Here is a 12,779-nt window from a genome sequence, read left to right as displayed (position 1 = left end):
TCTATTCCACTCATCCAAAGCATGCAGGTTGTATGGTTGGTGGTACAACGCCTTGTTTTGTGCTCTTAATTATAGAGCCTCCATGTACATGGAGGTCCAATCATCACCTGGCGAGCTGCCCTGCAAGAAGTGGTTGATGTTCAAAATAAGCTATGCACATTCAAGACGTGCAACACAATGTAGCACAATCTAGCAATACAATACCTTCAAAGCCCTATTTGCATGACATCATTTGGATCTCTTTTGGAATCCTAAAGAATCTATATGCCACTCGATCTATTTGCGACATGACGACATGTCCCCACATCAAACAAGTCCTCCATCATGCAATGCGTTTGATAACCCACGGGTGCACTGACAAGTGGTACAAGTCATTGCGTGATCATGGCACATGTCCCTCGTGGCCTCCCTACACTATGATGGCCACATCCTCCATGCCAAGTGGCAAATAGCGGACCATAACCTTAAAAGGGCATCCACGCTTCTTTGATGTGCGCAATCTTCGGTGGTCACCTCCCTTTCCCCCTACCCCACCTCCAGGATGGCATATATATTCCATAACCATCTTTGAGTTGGACATCAAGGAATGCTTGCTTTTGTGTAACAAGCGTGACCTTGTGCCTGATAATAATATTCCCGAGCATGCTATCAATGTTAACCATGTTCACAAAATGTTAATAGGATTTCCACTCTTCACTTCACTAAGATGTAAACCAGGGAAATGGTCTTGTTGCACACCAGGGTAACAGCTCTAATGTAAACCCAGCCAATGACTCTTCTAACATTAGGGCAAGCTACACACCCACATGCACGGATCAACTCCGTGACATATGGCAAAGGGATGCCGTGTTTCTTCACATTAGTGTACCATGTTGACTTGATCTTGGTAATTATTTCTTTCAGTCCAATGTGTGCACTTGAGCAACATGCCATGATAATCTCCTTCTAGTCTTCTACGCATGCAATTCTCAAACTATCCCTCAATGCAAGATACCTCAGATCACCTTCACTAACCACAATGCATAGATAATCTTTCATTCTCGCCCACCTCTTCAAATCCAAGAGGCTCTCTGTGTGTCAGCAGGTCCAAAGTCACCGAGAACCCATCCTCAATGCATGCTATCATCAAGGTGTAGGTTGCCCTGTCAAATGAAAAGAACCTTGGAGACGCAAAGGCGAATGGGTCAATCTCCTGAATGGACTGCAATTCCAACCAAAAGCCATCGCTAGCAAAAAGATCCTCCATCTCCATGTTGTCACTAGAGAGGCATCTTTGTCATGGTCAAACTCATTGAAGGACTCATGCAAAGAGAAAAAGATGTTATCAGCTATTGGGCATTGATTAAGGAGGTGGAAATCAACATCTAAAGAGAAAAAGTTGTTATCGGCTATTGGGCATTGAGGAGGTGGAAATCAACACACCTATTGAATACCCAATACTTTCCAATAACAAATTATCTTATGTGGCTTCTTTGCATGGAGTCTCATTCAAATCCTATTCATAGTAGCTTGCTTCATTTTCCACCTTGTCTTGGTCGCTCATCATGAGCAAGTCTATCTGCATCCTTGATTGATCGGTATGCTTATACATAGATATGGTTAAGGCATGGTACCTTGGCTTGATCAAAGAGTGAGCATGTGCCCTTCTTTCTTTCACTCCCCCTTCCTATAAACCTACCATGCGACCGTGCTAGGCTGCACGAATCCTTACGCAGTCACCAGCCCTTGACCGAGGTGTTTATACCTGGCGTGCGTGGGTTTATGTTTGGGCCACCTATATGCAAGCACCAATGCCTTTTTGGTTTGGGATTGGCAACGCCTACAGTCTCTAGGAGGAGAGACATTAATTCACCCACCCTCACGTGCTGGCCTTCAAATTACGCATGCCACCACTCACCACTAGTAGCATGGTGGGCCCAGGCCCACTTTCTGACATCCTCCCGCTTTTTCTAGTGAGTTCCTCATGTCGAGGTTTACAAAAAACATAAACACAAGCCTAATGTGCATGTACGCGCCCTTTTTTAGTGCCCCGTCTGTCCCACCGTGATTCGTAAGCATTAAAGAAGGCGTGGAGATAGTGCCGAGGATGGTGGTGAGCAGGGCCTAAAATTAACGGGTGTCTTACAATTTCAATTGACATGTATTTTTTATCACTCCTTTTCATACAACGTAAAATTTTCAAATGACAAGCATTTTTTTAAAATGAAAGGCTTTTTTTTCAATAAAACGACCATAATATATTAACAATATTCAAACTCACAAACTTCTTTTCCACAACAAAATTATTACATTGATTAAAACAAAGTCCAAGTATTATCTTAAATTTTCATGCACAAGGGAAAAAAATCAATAGCAAAGTAGATAAAATTCAAGCCTAACTATGATAGGAGAGATAATTTGGCCTCGAATAAGAACATCTCCAAGATCGCAATCTCCAACATTGTTGTCGATGGTGAAGACTTGTCCCTTTACCACATAAAGATAGAGAGTAGGGGAGTTAAACCCCTTCACCACATGGAGTGGCTACACCAAGCTCTCTTCGGGAGAAGGGGAGTTGGTTCTCTTCACCATAACCATGGAAGAGAACTGACTCCCCCCCTCCCATACTAGAAAGTTAGTACAAAGTAGATAAAAAATCAAACAAAATATAAATGTTTAAATTTTTTGATTTAAGATAAAACTTAGGTTTAAACTCTTACCAAGCACCTTGAAGCTCCTGCTACTAAACTAGTCATCATATACATGAATGAGTGAGCTTAGAAAAAAGTACCAACAATGGAAGCACCACATGTACATGTTTAAAAGTACTCCCCTTCACAAACACCACATGTACATACTTCCCTTCATAGATATGCTCGAATAAAATACATGTCGAAGATACTTTTAATACACTTGCAATGTTGTAATATACTTTGTTTCATCACCATGAGATAGCCAATACATATGTGAAACTTCATGCAATGTTGCAATATACTTTGCTTCACTACCATAGGATTACCAATGTAATCATATGCGTGTGCTACGCATACTAGTAGTTGAAATTGCCCCAAAACTAGTATATGTAGAGTCCTCCAACAAATACATATGTTATGCATGTTCATTTTCTGAAATGTGACAAAATACTTGCTGCCCAACCATCAACTTTTCCCAAAACCAACGAGCAACTCCTTCCCAAATGAATCTTTTTCTAAAATGCAAGCTACAACTTGTATAGCCCAACCATCCATGACTTTTTCCCAAAATAAAACCTTTGTCCAAATGCAACCTACAAGCTATACAATCCAGCAATGACAAAAAAGCATACATCACTGTAATGGCATTGCCCGCCTATCTTTGCTTTCCAACCAAGTACTAAAGACATCATTCCAATGAATTTGAGACGCTTCACTTGCATTTAGTGATAACAACATCAAGGCATCAAGGGTTTCCAAGCACAAACCACATCTCATGTTATTTTTAATAGCATTTTAAAGCCCCGTTCACATGATGCTGTGCTGGCTGGAACAACAATGCTTGCTTGCCATAAGTGCATCAATTGGATATGTATCCCACCGTGTTTTTGTATTGCTACAAATTTCTCAAGAATCATACATACCCCTATTTCTAGCCACTCTATATAGCATACCCACAAAATCCTCTCGTTCACCAAGACACCTTTTGATGTCGGACTATCAACATTCAGCTTATTGATAAGCCTTTCCAACCATTCTGTGGTCTTTTTTTCCCTATCAATTGGATCTGGAGGATATGTGGAACGATTAAATAACTTAATTGAGTAGAAGACACCATAAATAAAAACTTTTGTTTGAGTGCTAGAGAGAGAAATTAGGAACTGTGCAACTTTTATTCAATATGTAGTAGAGACTTTGTAGGTACAAATGCTTATAGCTTATTTCAATAAAGAAGATCCACCTTTGGTAATGAATCATGGGCAATGGCCATACCTAAAACATGGGATTTTGAATAAATTAGGGGATGTATTAATGGTGTATGATGTGGGTGTTATGGATGGAGATTCAATCACATTATTTTTTCTACATGCTTTTGTAAGAGGTGTATATTATATAATATAGATGGAGATTCAGTCACATGGTTTTTGTAGGAGAGACCAATGAATGACATGACGGTGCATGATATGGTAGTTAGGTATTATATTGGGTTAACTTGAATTTGTGTAGTTTTCTCTGCTCCATGGTGATACATTTGACTAACTTGATGATGATTGAGCGTGGATAGAAAGTGAATCTTAGCAAACTCAAAATATTTGTATAATACATTCTTGTAATATTATAATTTGTAGGCGATTCAGCTTGGTAACTTTGTTACCGCTGTTACACATCTATCCCTACCTAACATATTTAAAGCCTTAGCTTAAAGTTGTTTGCTTGGGAGGATGGGGATGCATTGTAAAAGTATTGAGCTTGATTTGATATTGAGTCTTTCTTCATGCTAATGTATTTGGTAGGCGATTTAGATATGGAGGGTCGTTATAAGAGCAAAAAGATGAACTTGCCTATAAGAATCTAATTGGGAAGATAACTATTGGGACCTATCTAATGGATGTTTAAAATTGATATCTATTATTATAAGAGCAAAAATATGAACTTGCCTATAAGAATCTAATTGGGAAGATAACTATTTTGGAAAAAAAAATTATACTTCTACATTTTCGAATTTTGTAGAATCTATATTCTTTCCTCTACTATCCAGAACGTTACACTAATCGTATATTTAGGTAACTGCACCACAACTTTACGCATAAGTGCAAGAAGTGGCACTAGTAGCAGGACCATTTGAAGGAGAAAAAAAACAGGTTTAGTAAAAGGAAAAAAAAGATTACCTGATGCTTGGCCACGGCTTTGATGAACGAAAGAGCACCATAGTGCCACTGCATGTAGCCAGCAGGCCGCGACAACGCATGCAAAGGTGAGATGAGTGAGAAGAGCAAAGACAAGCTTAGCAGTAGCAGAAGTGAGCACGGTTAGGGTTAGTAGGCCTGAGGCAACTTCCAAGAAGATGAACATTGAAGAGAGATGATTCACAAATATGTGATTCAAATTTCAGACTACATAGTAGGCCTCGACCTACATAAAAGAAGCAAAAAATATCAGCTTTCAAGATTGCACTCCCACACAATACCATCTACACAAATATCAAGATTAAACAAATATCAAGATTCAACAATCAAGATTGAAATATCTAGTTTAAACAAATATCAATACTGGACTGAGTCCTATCATCCAAGACAGTTGCCACGGTCCACAGCAACCTGCAGTTTCGAAGATGAAGGCCCACCGCCCAAGGGATCCAGCAGGGTGGGCATTGGGTTGTGAATCATCTCTCTTCATGCAGAACTTGTGTAGGCGCTACACATAGCCAAAGCGAGCAGGGTGCCTGCTGGGTTGTGAAGCGATGAGTCCGAAGCACTCAACACACAAAGACAAGAAACGCTCAACGCAAATGGAGAGTCGAGAAGCAAGGCAACTCTGCAGATGGAGAGTCGAGAAGCAAGCTTGAAGCGCCCATCCCTTGTGAGTTGTAGATAAAAACAGGTTGCGGGGGAGGGGGCTCGCCCCTTAACATCCATCGACCAAGGTGCCCCATTGCCCGAGGGCCGGTGGGTTGCGAAGCTGTGAGTCCGAAGCGCTCAACAGAGACAAGAAGCACTCAACGCAGATGGAGAGTCGAGAAGGAAGGCAACCGAGAAGCAAGGCAACCCGCAGATGGAGAGTTGAGAAGCAAGCTTGAAGCGCCCACTGCCCAGGCTCCAACCCTTGTGAGTCACAGATAAAAGCAAGCTACGGGGGAGGGGGCTCGCCCCTCAACGGCCATCGACCAGGTGGTAGGAGGCTCAAGGTATTAGCCTAATTAGTGAAAGCCTAATTTTTTTAAGGCATCCAAAGCATCAAAGCATGCAAACTTAAAATCAAAGCATGCAAACTTAAAGAGAGTAGGTGAGTTTACTCACGGTTATAACTTATTTCCAATTTCCAGCCTCCTCCAGGCTCCAAGCCTCCAACAATTAAATTAATTAAAATATGTAAACTTACATGCTTTGAGTTAATAGCCTTACTTAATGCAATTCTAAGCCAGGATAGTCTCCAATTTTCAAGATATTTAAAATTTTAATTTTTAAATTCTAATTTTCAGTTTCTCTCCTTGGTCCCACATTAAAAAGGAGCTTTAGGGAATCGGGATATATTATTCTAAATCTTGATATAATATTATTTATAAGGCTTATATATATTGAAAAGAGAAATTTTTAGACCAGCATTTCAAATGACATACATTGGTAAATAAAACCTTTCACAAAATGACACTTAGAAATTGCATGTTTTTTGACTCGAAAAAAAATGCTTGAACCTTTTTTGACAGGTAAAAAGGCCCTTGACAGGCAAAACACCAGTCAATTTTAGGCCCTGGCAGTGAGTGGCACTGCCACTAGTGAGAAAGGATGCATGTCAGCCCTCAGGTTCCACCCAAGCGTGGGCGCAGTGGGGACTCGTCGGCTATGGCCCGGCGGTGCTTGGAAAATAACGGTTTGTCTTCAACAGAAGCATGGTGGAGCCAGGTGGACCACATCACTCTTGTTCTTGTTATCATCATGTCATTACGAAGTTGCAAAGGGAAGCTAGCTTCACAAATTAGCCCTACTATTAATCAGAAGTACGGAATCATCAGTGATCACACAAGTTTTTTACACATACCCTAGCCATGGAACCCTGTACTCACCTCATCTTTCTGCTATGCTGTGCTTCAATGCTTCTTGTATTCTCTCCACAATGCTGCTCAGCTTGCCCCCTCCGTTTTAATCCAACAACAGGGCAATTCAAAATCCTGCAGGTATTACTACTCATATCAGAACATGGCACAGTGTACTTTTCCCCCCCCTTTTCTACAACAAAAGATGGGTGCCTTGCTTTAACAATGCAAAACCTAACCCTATAACACTGCATACCCTAGTGCTAGCAGATGGCAAAGCTACCCTAAAGCCTAGCCTTGAAAAACCCTTATATTCAAGCTGTAATGCTTGAGATTTGCGAACCCTAATGCCTATCATCATAAACCCTAATTCTCAAAGTTTTAAACCCTGATATTATGCTTTTCTGGCCCTAACTCTTTGCAGGTGGCAGACATGCACTATGCAAATGGCGCCACTACCCCATGTGAGGATGTGTTGCCTGCACAGTTTGCTACATGCTCAGATCTCAATACTACAGCGTTCCTCAATCGGATGATAGCGGCAGAGAAACCAGATTTGATCGTCTTCACAGGCAAGAACCCTTATGACATCACAGCTTTTGATGTATATTTCTCACTAACGGCATGTAAATGCCGTCTTCTTCCCAAACATCTTTGATGGTTATCTCTTATCTGTTTAAACCCAAGCAAAACCCAGTGTTTTTAATGTCTTACTGCACCCTGGCCATACACAGGAGACAACATCTATGGCTCTGATTGCAATAATTCCGCGGCTTCACAGGTTGTGGCTTTTGCACCCGCTGTAAATCATGGGCTGCAGTGTTGGGAAACCATGACCAAGAAGGCAACCTCGACCGTAAACAGCTTATGCAGCAGATAGTCTCCATGAAATACACTGTAGCCCAGATAAACCCTTACTCCAGCAGCTCTTCTATATCTCATAATGGCCACCTTTGTGAGTGCAGCTTGTCGGCTCATATTGACGGTTTTGGAAACTATAACCTCGAAGTTCAAGGTGTTCAAGGATCTCAATTAGCCAACAAGAGTGTCCTCAATCTCTACTTCTTAGACAGCGGTGATTATTCCACAGTCCCGGGCATAGGTGGGTATGGCTGGATAAAGCCTTCTCAACAGGTCTGGTTCTCTCAGACATCCGCAAAACTGCAGGTAAAAAAGCCTCTTATCTTTCCCAACATGCAACACTCATGGATTAAGAGCCTTAAACATATATAAATTATGAGTTTTACAGATGGTTTTTGCATTCCTGATGCATGTGAGATGTGAGAAGCGTTTCTTGGTAGAATCTCAAAGATGGATTAAGAGTTTTTAACATCGATTTAAAGTCTTATAATCAAGGCTCTTCACATGTGCAAAAAAGTCAGAGTACTATGTTATCAATCAAGCATGTCTCAGTTCCCATGGATTATGAGTCTTTAACATGGTTTTACATGGTCACATTGCTAATCTATCTCCGTCTGTCTTTCCTTGCACCGGCAAAGAGCCCTATCTAAAGAGCTTTGTCCATAAACCGCAGGCTGAGTACAAGAGCAATCCGGCTGCACAAAACGAATCAGCTCCAGGCCTGGTCTACTTCCACATCCCCGTACCGGAATTCAGCTCATTTGATGCATCCAACATGACCGGTGTGAAGCAGGAGGCCATCAGTTCACCATCTGTGAATTCAGGGTTTTTCACAACCATGGTGGAAGCTGGGGATGTGAAGGCAGCATTTGTGGGCCATGACCACATCAATGATTTTTGTGGAGAGTTGAGGGGGGTGAGTCTGTGCTATGGGGGTGGGTTTGGTTACCATGCCTATGGTTTGGCAGGGTGGTCCAGAAGAGCTAGGGTAGTGGTGGCATCTCTGGGGAAGGATGCCAATGGAGGATGGGCTGGAGTCAATGAGATAAGTACTTGGAAAAGCTTGGATGATGCTGCTTTCAGCACTGTGAACAAGCAGGTATTATGGACCCCTTCTCTTGCAACCACAGGAGTACAGCCTTGACCAGGGGCTGCTTAAAACTTATTGCAGCGCAATGTAATGGTATGGATGGGGAGGATTCCCCGTTGTCATCAACAAGGGGGTTGGTATGTGGCTCATGAGGCATGGTATATGGATCATTAGGCATGAAACTAGTGCACTATTTGCAGGGTATTTGGCTTGAAGAAATAAGGGCATCAAACTAGGTACTTATCTCTACCTGGTGGCAACAAAGGGTCATACGTGCCCATAATCCTGTTTTTAATCAGAAGAACAAGAGTGCATCAAAGCCAGGTTTGAGAAAGTGAGATCAAGATTTTAGTTACTATTCATTCTTTCAGATGCTGGTCTTACTATATGTAATATTACTAAATAAAAATAGAAGTGTAAAAGTGAGACTGAAGGTCTGATCCTTGCCATCTGAGATTCAGATTTTAGATATAGATCAGTCTTTCAGGTGCTACTTTACTACGTGTAAACATTACTATATAAAATAAAAGTGTAATAAGGGATTGAAGAGCTAGCGTGCAGATGTTGCAACTATGAGCGACTTGTTGAATACAGGGAGTCTAAATAACCCCATGGTGAAAAACCCTCTCAAAAAAAGAGTTAATTACACAGATCAAGGCTATCTTTGTGAAGCTTGGGGTTTAAATAATTACCTAAGCAAATGAAGCTGAGCTCATCTCATGTGATAATGTGTCATAGTCCTTTGTGGAATGTGAAATGCATAACCTTGTGTGAAGAAAGAAAGTTGGCTTTTTAAAAACATTGGATTGATGTAAATCAAAGCTTACACAACACTAATAGACCAACTATCCATTCTCACTATTGCTAAAAATCAAGGATGCCATAAGCCTATACTAAGGGGAAATGATTTTAGTTGCTCATCAACACGGAAACAAAGTTGATGTTATAAGTGCACGCATTTGAATTCTGAGAACTGTTTGGAAAGAGGTAAATGCTCCAATTGTTGAATATAGAAAAAGGCTCCTACATAATTCTTGCCACATTAACATGTTAACCAATATTAATTAGTTGCTATTTAAGGTAATCTTTTGTACCATGGTAACGCTTCTTCTATGCATGTGTGTATGAGTAGGAGACAACTTTCACTCTCTTCTCTCTCTCTCTCTCTCTCTCTCTCTGCACCAATGTATATATTTTTATAATGAAATAATAACTTCAGTGTAATTTTCATGGCTCATATTTTGCTTAGCTTTGAATTTAAAGTTTGGAATTTATAAATAATTTTGTTAAGTCTTAATTTACTATTGTGCAATTCTGTGATGATTCAATTGCTTTAATGTAATTTTTACGACTAAAACAATGATTGGCCTTGAATTTAATGTTTAAAATTTATAAATATCAGTAATTTTAGCTATCACACTAATTAGGCTAGCTGGAGCAGCTTTAAATTGGCTAGCTAGTTATTTTTGTTGGCCGAGAAGAACTAATTTGATTTTATCCAACGGCTATTTTAAAAGGCTGGCTGGCTGCCAGCTTGCTACTTTGATAAGGAAATAAATCAACAATCTATGGTATGTAAAGATATATTCAGTAATGAAGCAATGATCCAATACAATGGTAAAATGAACTAAAAAAGGGGAGAATTCTAACTTAGTCTAACCTTAATCATTGATCAATTATGAAGACATGTGCTAAGACACACTACAATAGAGTATAATGATAATCAACACTCTCTAAATCACTAAAAATCAGCTGGGCTCAAGTTCTTATGTAAAACCTAGTCTACCTAGCTAGCTAATCAACATGAAGCAATATAATTTACTCAACGTATATGTGATTATCCCATGAATCACCATGATGGATGTTTCATGCATTCAATCCTGAATGCATAGTGGAGAATGATTATCCCATGAATCACCATGATGGATGTTTCATGCATAGTGGAGAATCAAGTTGAACTTGCTCCATCAACTTTTCCCCTTGAGTACAACATCACTATGTATCCAATGCTAGCATACCATGTTGACATACCATGCCTCTATCATGCAAGCCTAAACATGTGCATGAGGTATACCACACAAGAATGTGAGGAGGATACATTTACCCATGCTCATTCCCCCCTTATATGAATCTTCCATGGCTTGATCTCCAAGAGAAGACTTGAATTTTTCAAAGAGTTCTATGCTAAGAGAGCCTTTGTAAAGGTATGAACCACACAATCATGGGAACTAACACGAACCAATACAATCTCTTCGGCTTCAACTTGTGCCCTAATAAAATCGGAATGAACCTTAATGTGTTTTGACTTTTTATCATGAAAACGATTATGGGCAAGATGTTTTGAACTTTGATTGTTACTGAAAATGATCATTGGTTTTTTGACATCCTGTAGGCCAACCTCAACCATTAGCCTTTTAAGCCATAAAGCTTCTCTCGATCTTTCACATAAGGATTTATAATCAACCTCGTAAGAGCGAAGTGCAATAGTTGGTTGTTTTTTCTCCACCAAGAAACAACTCCATTACATACACTAATGTGAAAGATTGAAAGAAGCCATCTTTCGATCTTTCACATAAGGATTTATAATCAAGAGCTAAGTGAAACAGTTGGTTGTTTTTTACTCAACCAAGAAACAACTCCATTATTACATACACTAATGTATAACCATTAGTGGACTTCCTTTCGTTGGCATCACTTGCAAAGTCAATTCACTAAAACCACATAAATTCAAGACCATGGAGTAATGTACTTTAATACCCTCTTTGCAAGTGTTCAATGAACTACTTTTGGAGCATGCTATGCTAAGACACTTTGCATATAGCAAACTGAATGCCAACTCTCAAGTCCATAAGAGACCCAACAAGCTGGCTATAAAGAGTATGGTGCAACACTTCCTTATCTTCATTAATTTCCAAATTATGATTGGCTTCTATGGGGGTAGAAAGCATCCATTTTGATTTTCTCCAAATTATGATTGGCTTCTATAGGGGTAGAAAGCATCCATTTTGATTTTCTCCAAAGTAGCTTCTGTGTACTTTCCTTGAGACAGGAACATAGTATCTTAGGATCTCCATATTTCAATCCCCAATATGTAATGCAAGGGACCTAGATTTTTCATGTTTAATTCTTTAAATAAGTAATTCTTAATCTTTTATGGTTATCACACATAAACAAGTCATCAACATAAAGAAGAAGGAAAGTGATGTGACCATCTTTTTGTTAAAAGTAAAGAGAATGGTTATAAGCAAATTTCACAAAGCTAAGTTTTGCAAAGTAAGATCCCATTCTTGCACACCAAGCCCTTGGGACTTGCTTCAAACCATATGATCTGTTCTTGAGCTTGCAAACCAAATGTTCTTTACCTTTCACTTGGTTCCATGTAGACTTCTCCATCCAAGTACCCATTAAGAAAAGCATGCTTAACATCTAGTTGATAAGCATCCCAATGTTATATAAACCATATGATCTCTTCTTGAGCTTGCAAACCAAATGTTCTTTAACTTTCACTTGGTTGTATACATTATGCTAGAGATCTTCACTAGCACCCATTTTATGCACCTTTGGAATAGAAGCAACTAGCCTATAAAGCCTTCCATCCTTGATACCTTTGAAACAAATTGATAACCCTTTGATTTGTCTCTAATAAGAAATTGCTGATCACCATCCAATTCAACCTTCATATTATCAATTTCAGCTAATGTGGGAACATGGAGAACATAATCCACACTTATAGACATATGCATGGTTATGGAGCCCACACCTTGAATGTTATTTGCACGATTAACAGATATATACATCACATTTTTTCAAGAAGAATATGGAGTGAATTGCTGCTCAAACCACTCACTGTGTGGGAAGTCTTGTGTGAAGAGGAACCTCTATAATTCACTATGGTTCTTGATTTTTATGAAGAGAAATGCTATTATTACAAGCATTTGAAATGTCACTTTGCATTAAATACATAAGCATCTCTCACATTAATCAGATCGTGACTTAATCTTTGAGATGCCATAAAGAGAGATCCTCACCATGATTAGCAAAATTTCCAATCTTACCATGATAATGCCATTGCACCACTTTTAGATGAATTAGCATTAGATTGATTTTCATTAGAGCTAGGAATTCA

General features: G+C 39.6%; 1 pseudogene across 1 annotated transcript; it reads left to right on the top strand.

Annotated features, from left to right (window-relative positions):
• The first annotated feature begins 6,429 nt into the window (after positions 1 to 6,429).
• LOC147612151 (putative inactive purple acid phosphatase 29) lies at positions 6,430 to 9,200 on the top strand (annotated as a pseudogene). Its single transcript, XR_015263660.1, has 4 exons — positions 6,430 to 6,571; positions 7,127 to 7,274; positions 7,437 to 7,869; positions 8,237 to 9,200. The product of XR_015263660.1 is annotated as a putative inactive purple acid phosphatase 29 (transcript).
• The last annotated feature ends 3,579 nt before the right edge of the window (positions 9,201 to 12,779 follow it).

Source organism: Cibotium barometz, chromosome 46 (genome assembly GCF_041138505.1).
Source record: "Cibotium barometz isolate CiBa-2024 chromosome 46, ASM4113850v1, whole genome shotgun sequence".
Taxonomy (NCBI): domain Eukaryota; kingdom Viridiplantae; phylum Streptophyta; class Polypodiopsida; order Cyatheales; family Cibotiaceae; genus Cibotium; species Cibotium barometz.
This window is presented reverse-complemented; position numbering and strand designations above follow the sequence as displayed.